Source organism: Petaurus breviceps, unplaced genomic scaffold (assembly GCF_028583685.1).
Source record: "Petaurus breviceps papuanus isolate PSGF00001 unplaced genomic scaffold, PetGlider_PUasm1.0 118, whole genome shotgun sequence".
NCBI classification, from domain to species: domain Eukaryota; kingdom Metazoa; phylum Chordata; class Mammalia; order Diprotodontia; family Petauridae; genus Petaurus; species Petaurus breviceps.
Window position 1 is genome coordinate 9,912,976 of NW_027185616.1, and position 10,134 is coordinate 9,923,109.

Below are 10,134 nucleotides of genomic sequence, written 5' to 3' on the forward strand. Positions count from 1 at the left end.
TCTTCTATGGACAGAGACACAATCTCCAGCACAATTGTAGGCATGCCTTTCAAACAGTGCCCTCTTGGCTCAGGTTTGATGTTGGGATAAAATGCGGCACTCACAAGTCATTGAATGTGTAGCAAAGGAGGAGGTTTATTTTGCCCTAACACAGTGAGGATGTGCATCATGGCTCATCACAGTGATCCTTGACTTCTCTGGATGGCACCCCCCAGATGGAAATGGGTTTAGTCAGTAAGTCACCAGGAAATGGCGACCCTCATGGTCTCAGGCACCCATGAAGTCTGAGAGCAGGAGATCACTTGTGGCTCCGACTTTTTATACCCCCAGACCAGGAAGCTGCATCAGGGAAGCTGGGGTCAATCAAACTGAGCAGGGGAGATCAAGCTATGTCAGAAAGTCAGGGAAGCCCCATCAAGAAACCATGAGTCCTCTTACCAGCACAGAGATGATGTGCCAGCAGAGTCTAAGATCTCGGTAGGGATGCCCAAAGATCAGAGACATGATGCCCAGCAGAGAGCTGCAGAATAAATCCCAAGAGAGCAATAACCAAATGACAGTGGGGACGCGAGTTTCTGTTCCGTGTGTGCGTGTGCCCTACGTGTCTTACTTATGTGACTACCCCCACAAACACGTTCTCTATGCATGTCCACTTTTCCTTTCGATTAGAGTATGTCTGTTTGTGAAAGAGTGAAGGGAGAAAAAGCTTATTGCTACTTTTCTTACTATGTTATTTCATTTAATGCCTTTACTTTGAATTAATTATGCTATCTCACTGACTAGTAACAGTAGCTGCATCAATGGGGGCTTGTTAACTATGATTTTGAGTGGATACAGGCCCCCAGAGTACCTTGAACCTGCAGATGTTTTTTCTAGGAGTTCACATGTTAGAATGGGTACCCCAGATACAACCCTCATAAAAGCAAAAGTCAGAATGCAAAAAAAATTACCATATTATTTTAGGTTTCCCACTTGTTTGGATTCCAAATAATCAGTAAAGAGACATAACCCATCCTTCATCTCCTTCCTACCATTCACAGCCTCTACCTTATACATCCCTGATGGCCTAGAGAAATGAGGAAACTCAAGAGTTCTTTGTGGCACACTTAAGTCCTTCTTTCCATCAGCAGAGAAACCATGGTCAATTCTGATGGAAGCTATCTTGCTATTTCACTCCACTGCCATACCCACTTCTTTATAATTTCCATGACTACATTTCTGTATTGAGATATATATCCATTTCTTATGTGCCCTGCCAATTGCATTCAAGGAAGAATCACAAAGCCCTTTTTAAAAAAGAGTCTGGGGGTGCCTAGGTGGCATAATGAATAGAGCACCAGCCCTGGAGTCAGGAGGACCTGAGTTCAAATCTGTCCTCAGACACTTAACACAAAAAACTAGCCATGTGACTTTGGGAAAGTCACTTAACCCCAATTGCCCTGCCCTCCCTTCTCCACAAAAAAAGGTCTAAAGGAACATTTCAAAAAAAACCTGGAAAGACTTACATGAACTAATGCTGGAATGAAGTAAACAGAACCAGGAGAACATTGTACACAATAAAAGCAACATTGTACAATGATCAACTATGATTGACTTACCTTTTCTCACCAATAAAACGGTCCAAGACAATTCCAAAAGACTCATGATGGAAAATGCCATTCACATCCAGAGAAAGAACTATGGAGTCTGAATGTAGATCAAAGCATTCTATTTTCTCTTTTTCTTCCTCATGGGTTTTCTCTTTTGTTCTGTTTCTTCTTGCACAACACAACTAACGTGGAGATATGTTCAATGTGATTGCACACGTATAACCTATATTAGATTGCTTGCTGTCTTGGGGAGGGGGAGGGAAGGAAGGGAGAAAAATTAGGAACTCAAACTCTTATGAAAATGAATATTGAAAATGATTCTTACATGTAGTTGGAAAAAAGCCAAAATACTATTTAACTAAAAGAAAAAGGGGGCTGAAAGCTTCTCTTGTGCCAAGCTCCTGAAGGTTCTTAGTCTTTGGAGTTGTTGGACTCAGCACTTCCCTAAACCAGCCTTATTAGCTACAACCACTCAAGATGCCTGAGGAAGTGCGCCTTGAAGAGGAGGAGGTGAAGACCTTTGCCTTCTATGCAGAGATCGCCCAGCTTATGTTCTTGATTGTCAACACCTTTTATTCCTTCAAGAGATGATGCTCTGGACAAGATTTGCTATGAGAGTCTGACAGATCCTTCCAAAGTGGACAGCAGGAAAGAGCTGAAGATTAACATCATCCCCAACACTTCAGGAGCATACCTTTACTTTGGTGGATAGCAAAAGCTGATCTGATCAATAACTTGGAGACCATTGCCAAGTCTGGCACCAAGGCTTTCTTATAGCAGCTTTTCAGACTTGAGCAGACATCTATCTCCATGACTGGTCATTTTGGTGTGGGTTTCTGTTTTGCTTACCTGGTAGCACAGAAGGTCGTTGTAATCACCAAGAACAATGAGGATGAACAGTATTCCTGGGAGTCTTCTGCCAGTAGCTCCTTCACAGTCTGTGCTAATCATGGTGAGCCTATCAGCTTGGATACCAAGGTGATCTTACATCTGGAAGACAGATGGGTCAAGGAGGTTGTAAACAAGCATTCACAGTTCATTAGCTGCCCCATCACATTTATTTGTAAAAAGAACAAGAGAAGGAAATCAGTGATGATGAGACAGAGGAAGACAAAGAGAAAGAAGAGTCAGTTAAAGATGAAGAGAAACCCAAAATTGAAGATGTAGGATCCGATGAAGATGACGAAGGCAAGGACAAGAAGAAGAAAATGAAGAATCAAGGAGAAATATATTGAACAGGAAGAGCTGAACAAGACCAGGTCTGTCTGGACATGTAACCCTGATGATTTATATCATCATATCATATACGCCAAGAGGAGTAAGGTGAGTTTATGGTCTCACCAATGGTTGGGAAGATCATTTCACAGTAAAGTACTTCTCTGTGGAAGGTCAGCTGGAATTCAGAGCTCTTTTCTTCATCCCCTACCAGGTTCCCTTTGACCTGTGGAAACTAAAAAGAATAATAACATTAAGCTGTTTGTTTGGCATGTACTTATCATGGACAGTTGTGACAAGCTTATCCCTAAGTGTCTTAATTTTATCCAAAGTGTGATGAATTCTGAGGATCTGCCCCTCAAAATTTCAAGAGACCTGTTGCAGCAGAATAAGATCCTGAATCATCCATAAGAATATTGTCAAGAAGTGTCTACAGCTCTTTTATGAACTGGCAGAAGACAAAGAGAATTACAAAAAAGTTGTGTGAGGCTTTGAAATACCTCAAGATTGGAATCCATGAGGATTCAACCAACAAGCAATGTTTATCTGAACTGCTACCTTATCACACATTTCAGTCAGGAGATGAGAGGACTTCCTTGTCTGAATATGTGTCCAGAATGAAGGAAACACAGATATAGCTGTACTAAATCACTGGTGAGAGCAAAGAATGGGGGCCAACTCTGCTTTTGTGAAGCAGGTACGGAAACGTTGCAGTAAACATGATGGAGACCATTGATGACTACTGTGTGCAGCAGCTAAAGGAATTCAACGGGAAGACCCTTGTCTGTGTTACTAAGGAAGGGTTAGAACTTTAGAGGATGAAGAAGAAAAGAAAAAAATGGAGGAGAGAAGGCAAAACGTGAAAACGTGTGCAAATCAAATGAAGGAAATTCTGAGTAAGAAGGTTGAGAAAATGACAAGGTCATAACCTCCAGTTATGGAACACATCATGAAGACACAGGCTTTGAGACAACATGATGGCCAATGAGTACCTGTAGAGGAATCCAGATCGCCCCATCGTGGAGGCTCTCAGGCAGAAGGCTGAGGGTGACGTGAATGACAAGAGACCTGCTGGTACTGCTTTTTGAGGCAGCTCTGCTTTCTTTGGGTTTCTCTCTTAAAGAACCCCAGACTCACTCAAATCGAATCTATCACATGATTAAACTAGGTCTTGGTACTGATGAAGTTGAGGTAACAGCAGGAGAACCCAGTGTCGTTGTTCCTGAGGAGATCCCCCCTCTAGAAGGAGATGAAGATGCATACCACATGGGGGAGGGGGTTTAGACTGCATCAGACCTTACTCTCTCCTGTGTTTCCCACAGTTTCCTACCTGACTTCATCTGCCAGTGTCTAGAGGTTTGTTTTTGTTTTCTTCAGAGCTTACAGGGTTCCTGTTCCCCCTCCCCTGGTCTGGGGAGTAGGATAATGTGTACCGTGGGATGTTTGTTTATTTTGTTCTGAAATAAAAGTATATAGAATAAAAGGAATGCAGTATTTATACAAAAAAAAAGAAAAAGGGGGCTAAAGCAGAGGTTCTTGACTTAGGATTAATGTGTAGATTTCAGGGGATCCATGAACTTGAATGAGAAAAAAAATTTCATTTTTATTTACACTAACTGTAGCATTTTTTTTCAGTTATGATTTTTAAAAATCACTATCCTGAGAAGGGGTCCATAGGCTTTACCAGGCAACAGGTTAAGAACACCTGGGCTAGAAGAATATATACTTGATATAATATCTGAGACAAACTGCCAATTAGCTCTCCTCTTCCCTTCCCTGCCCTCTCAGTACCTACCATGTATTCTTCTCTTTCTGTTTTCTGCACTATCCATGCTGGATTCTCATTGGGGAAATGGCAAAAACCTCCAGTTAGGACTTGTATATAATTTAGAGTGATGAAATTTGGTAAAATTCCAGGCTGTCTGGGATGACCCTTTCGAATTGGCTTTCCATGAGTCACTGGCGTACTAGCTGTCCCTTAATGGTTTAGATGGTAATGTGCTAGCCGCGAACTCTCAGACCACTGGCAACCCTCAGGAACCAGGAGAAAGTACTAAGGGTGTGAAAGTTGCAGGGCTGTGCTGGAGATTCACTGGGCACCCTCCATCTCTCATCACCAAAGCCACTCAGTTCAATACAGCAAACACTTGTTATTTACCTAGTCTTTTCAGGGCACTGAGAAAGATACAGAGATAAAATAAGACAAGGTCTCTTCCCTCAAGTATACAGGAAGAGGAAAAATACACAAGTGACTATAATGAGAATTATAATATTAGTACAAAGAAGAGGTCAGAATGATCTCTCTGAAAGCAGCCCAAGACTGCTTTAATTTCTTTTTTTTTTTTTGGAAGGGGGAAGGCAGGGTAATTGGGGCTAAGTGACTTGCCCAAGGTCACACGGCTAGTAAGTGTTAAGTGTCTGAGGCTGGATTTGAACTCAGGTCCTCCTGACTCCAAAGTGAGTGCTCTATTCACTGCACCACCTATCCACCCCAGATTGCATCAATTTCTTTGGCTGCTATGTCACACTGTTATTTCTGCAGGATGGGCAAAGAAGAGGGTGCCCAGATTTTGGGAGACAGTGGGAAGGAGTATTAGATGAGGGGAAGTGTAATGTTACCTTGCCTTTATGATACCTCTCAGCAAGAACATGCAACCCCTTTTATTCTGTGCTCATTCAACAAATTTCTGATATGAATGAGCTTTTCCAAATAAACCCTCCTTCTAAGAAGGGAAGATACTCCAACCAACTGATACCAGTATTCTGATCCTCATATTATTAATACTTCTTATTGTAAATAAATAAATAGCCAAAATGAAATAGGTAGATGGTAAAAAAAAAAAAAAACCCTGAGTAATATTACCTCAAAAAAATAGTGAAGAATATAGATGGTTTGGTGAATGGACCTGGACAGGACCTGGAGTCAGGAAGACAGAGTTCAAATCTGGTCTCAGACAATAGCTATGTGTCATAGGCAAGTCAACCTCTGTCTGCCTCGGTATTATTATCCCTATTTGTAAAGTGGAGATCATAATAGCGTCTACCTCCCAGGGTTATTGTGAAGACCAAATGAGCATACATTTATAAAATGTTTTGCAAACCTTAAAGAACTATGTAAGTGCTAGCTCTTATTACCAATCTCCCCCCCCAAAAAAAACTGTTTAATTGAGTCTGCAGTAAGCTTGACATAAGGAAAACAAATGAAAAATGGAACAGATCTTTTGACTTTCTATAACAAATTACTTCATCATCAATGACAATGGAAGCCACACATTTGAATTAGAGAGCAGCATAGTACAGTGGACAGGGTTATAGAAAAATACAAGATTTAAGTACAAATCCTAGTCATATTACCTATGTGACTTGGGGTAAGTCTACGAAATGAGGGAATTGGGATAAGTGACATCTAAAGCCTCTTCTAGTTCAAAGTCTGTGATCCTATGATTAAAATCTCCAGTGTGCTCTCTAAGGAAGTGGAAATGGTAAGACAATGAGAACTGGAAGAGAAGAACTCACAGAAAACTAGAAGAGAAACTTGAACCAGACCAAGTACTCATAAAAGAAACCATGACGTAGGGGCGGCCAGGTAGCACAGTGAGTAAGAGCACTGGCTCCAGTGTTGGGATGACCTGGGATCAAATCCTGAGCTTAGCCACTTAGCACCCACCCAGAAACACCTGGCTGTGTAACCTTGAGCAAGTTACTTAACCCTGATTGCTTTAAAAAAAAAAAAAAAGAAACCATGATGTTCAAAAGCTTTTCTGAGGTTAATTTTTAATGTAGAAAAATATAGATCAGAAAAAAACCATGGACAGTATTTTTTATCAAAATTAAGTCACTCAGAGGATGTCAATATACTAGTACTTTCTTATCTCAGAAAAATCCTTATATTTATACATATATTAAGTCATCCTTTATTAGAATATGTTGACTTTCAGAGATGATTTTCTGGAGCATACCACATCTTCATAGTCACACATGATTGAAAATCATGCAGAATACAAGATCTCATCTTTATATTTGTTAAATTTTTTTAAAGCTTTGATTCTAGCAAATAGTAGAATCATAGTAGCCAAGGTCTATAATGCCCATTAGTGTGGAGGCTGAGGCTAGGGAGCTCTTGAGCTTAGGAGTTCTGAGCTGCAATGGGCCATGCCAATTGCAGATTCACACAAAGTTCAGCATTAATATGGTGAGCCTACCCCTACCGCCACCGAAGGGAGTCACCAAATTGCCTAAGGTGGGTCAAACTAGTCCAGGTCAGAAACAAATGGTGAAGGTCAAAATTCTTGTAGCAATCAATAGTTGGGACTGGGCCATAAGTAGCTTCTTCACTTCCAGCCTGGAGGAGATGGGGAGACCTTTAAAAACAAACAAAAAAACCCTTTAATTCAGTAGAGTAAAATGCTACCTTAAAATCTGTCCCTAAAATATCTCCCATCCTTATATTTAAATCATACAAGATTTCACCACTTTCTGGCAAACAGAGGGAGAAGAAATGGAAATCATGTCAGATTTTATATTCTTGGGCTCAAAGATCACAGCAGACAGTAAATGTAGTCATGAAATTAAAAGACACTTGCTCCTTGGAAGGAAAGTTATGGCAAATCTGGACAGCATACTAAAAAGCAAAGATAGCATCTTGTCAACAAAGGTCAGTATAGTCAAAGTTAAGGTTTTTCCAGTAGCAATGTGTGACTGTGACAGTTAAACTGTAAGGAAAGCTGAGTGCTGCAGAGTCAACACTTTGAAATAGTGGTGCTGGAGAAGACTTTTGAGAGTCCCTTGGAAAGCAAGGAGAACAAATCAGTCAATACTTAAAGAAATTAATTCAGACTATTCACTGGAAGGTAAAATATTGAAGCTGAAGCCTAAATACTTTGTATTCATAATGAAAAGATGGGACTCACTGGAAAAGACCCTGATGTTGGGAAAGTCTGAAGGCAAAAGGAGAAGAGGATGGCAGAGGATGAGATGGACAGACAGTGTCATGGAAACAACAAATATGAACTTGGACAGACTTTGAGAAATAGTGGAAGATAGAAGGGCCTGGCATGCTACAATCCATGCGATCACGAAGAGGCAGACATTACTGAGCTTTTGAACAACATCAAGATTCTTTCAAAGATAAACTTTCTTTAAGGATCCTTTAATAATCAAAATTAAAAAACATTGGGGCATGTAGGTGGCGCAGTGAATAGAGCACCAGCCCTGGAGTCAGGAGGACCTGAGTTCAAATCCAGCCTCAGACACTTAACACTTACCAGCTATGTGACCTTGGGCAACTCACTTAACCCCAATTGCCCTGCCTTCCCCCCTCCAAAAAGCACATACACAAAAACCTCAAACAATATTAAACAGCAAAGTATGCTTACCAAAGAGGTTTGCTTCTTCTGTCTTCTCTACAAAATAAAGGAATTGGATATTTTCAAGGGATTCCTTGGGAAGGTAGTGAAGGTCATACTTTACCTGCTTCACAATTTTGCTTAGGACCAGTCCCACTTATTTTTTACTCAGACTCCCAAATGCCATTAAGAATAAATGTCCCTGGGGTGGCCAGGTGGTGCAGTGAGTAAGAACGCCTGCCCCGGCATCTGGAGGACCTGGGATTGGTTTGGCCTCAGATACTTAACACCCATACAAAATAACTGGCCATGTAACCTTGGGCAAGTTTACTTAACCCCAAATTGCTTAAAAAAAATCCCCCCAACAACCATCAGAGGGGGGGAGTAAGCTCTATGGGAAAGAGGCCCACTATCCCCACCACCATCAACTATCAAGTATCATCTCTACCACCAGTAAGAGCAACTGTCAACCAACTGCCGTTGACCCACAGATAACTTCAAGAGTCCTCAGAATAGCAGTTGTTCAAGACCGCGGGCTCAGCTTCTGCTCTGGCCCATACAGATGTCAATAACAGGTGGGACCAGCCCATCCATGCGACCTACCTGCCTCGGCAAATGTTGCCCCTTCAGCAGCCACAACTACTGGAGTCTCTCCACCAAAGTCCTTCATATTGTCCAATGGTTAAGCATCAGAAATGGATGTGATTTTGTCACTGGAAATAGCATTAAAGAAGATGCATTGCTATCTGTGATACAGTATTCTGATGCTCTTGCTATTATTTCTCATTGTAAATTAATAAACAGACCTCTGACACAGAGCTCTTCCTCTGATCCGATGCCTCTTCCTATGAGAATGTGAGGTCCTTGTAGACTGGGACTGCTTAATTTTCCCATTTTTTTTTGTAGAACCAGGAGAACAAGTTTTGCGATGGCCATAGGAATGTAAATAGGAAAACAACTTTGAAAGAATATAGAACTTGGAACACTGTAATGACTTATCATAACTTCAAAAGACTGATGATGAAGCATGCCTCCTACCTCTTGGCAGAAGCATTGAACTAAAGGTGAATGGTTGAGACCCACGCATGCATTTTCAGACATGGCCAATATGTTTACTTGCTTTGCTTAACTTTATTTGATACAGTAAAAAAAATTGTTAAATTTTTTATAGAAAGTGGGAGAGGCAGACTAATTATAATGGCCATCACTTACATGGCATCCTGAGTCTGGCAAAGTCCTTTGCAGATATTAGCTCATTTGTTCCTTATAACAAATCTATAAGGTAGCTGATATTACATTTTTTTTAAGCAATTGAGGTTAAGTGACTTGCTCAAAGTTACACAGCCAGTATATTTCTTGGTGTGGTGCTAAGTATCTGAGCCCACATTTGATCCCAGGTCATCCTGACTCTGGGGCTGGTGCTCTTACTGCACCACATGGCTGCCCCAAACATTTTTTTTAAGCAATCAGGGTTAAGTAACTTGCTCAAGGTTACACAGCCAGTTATTTCTGGGTGTGGTGCTAAGTATCTGAGCCCAGATTTGATCCCCAGGTCATCCTGACACTGGAGCCGGAGCTCTTACTCACTGAGCCAACTGGCCGCCCCTGCTGATATTACATTTTACAGATGAGGAAACTAGGACTGAGAAAAGTCAAGTGACTGACCAGGGTTCATGAAGTAAGTGCCCAGATTGGAATTTAATCTAGGTTCCTGATTCCTAGTCCAATATTCTGTCCCCTACCACTCACTGCCTCTTATTTTTCTAATGGTCAATGAGAATGATAACAAAGACTTATCCTGCCAAGGATGACCAACAGGGATTGATTCTCTGTCTTTGTCATGTGAGGAGACTGGCTTACATTACAGCAAGGGGGACTGAAACTGGGCAGGTGGTAGGAATTCCTGAAACACTAGAGGAGGAGGTAAAATTTCCTTTGCTGGGATTAGTTGCTCACAAAGGAAGTTGAATTTGGTTTGGATTTTA

General features: G+C 41.2%; 1 long non-coding RNA gene and 1 pseudogene across 1 annotated transcript; one reads left to right on the top strand and one right to left on the bottom strand.

The window, feature by feature from the left end:
* Positions 1-2,066: 2,066 nt before the first annotated feature.
* Positions 2,067-4,289, top strand: LOC138161258 (heat shock protein HSP 90-beta-like; annotated as a pseudogene).
* Positions 4,290-6,561: 2,272 nt separating this feature from the next.
* On the bottom strand, positions 6,562-9,135 carry LOC138161270 (uncharacterized). The gene is made up of 2 exons (XR_011168320.1): positions 8,753-9,135; positions 6,562-7,165 (listed from the first exon to the last, which is right to left on the bottom strand). It is a non-coding gene; the product is annotated as an uncharacterized lncRNA (long non-coding RNA).
* Positions 9,136-10,134: the final 999 nt, after the last annotated feature.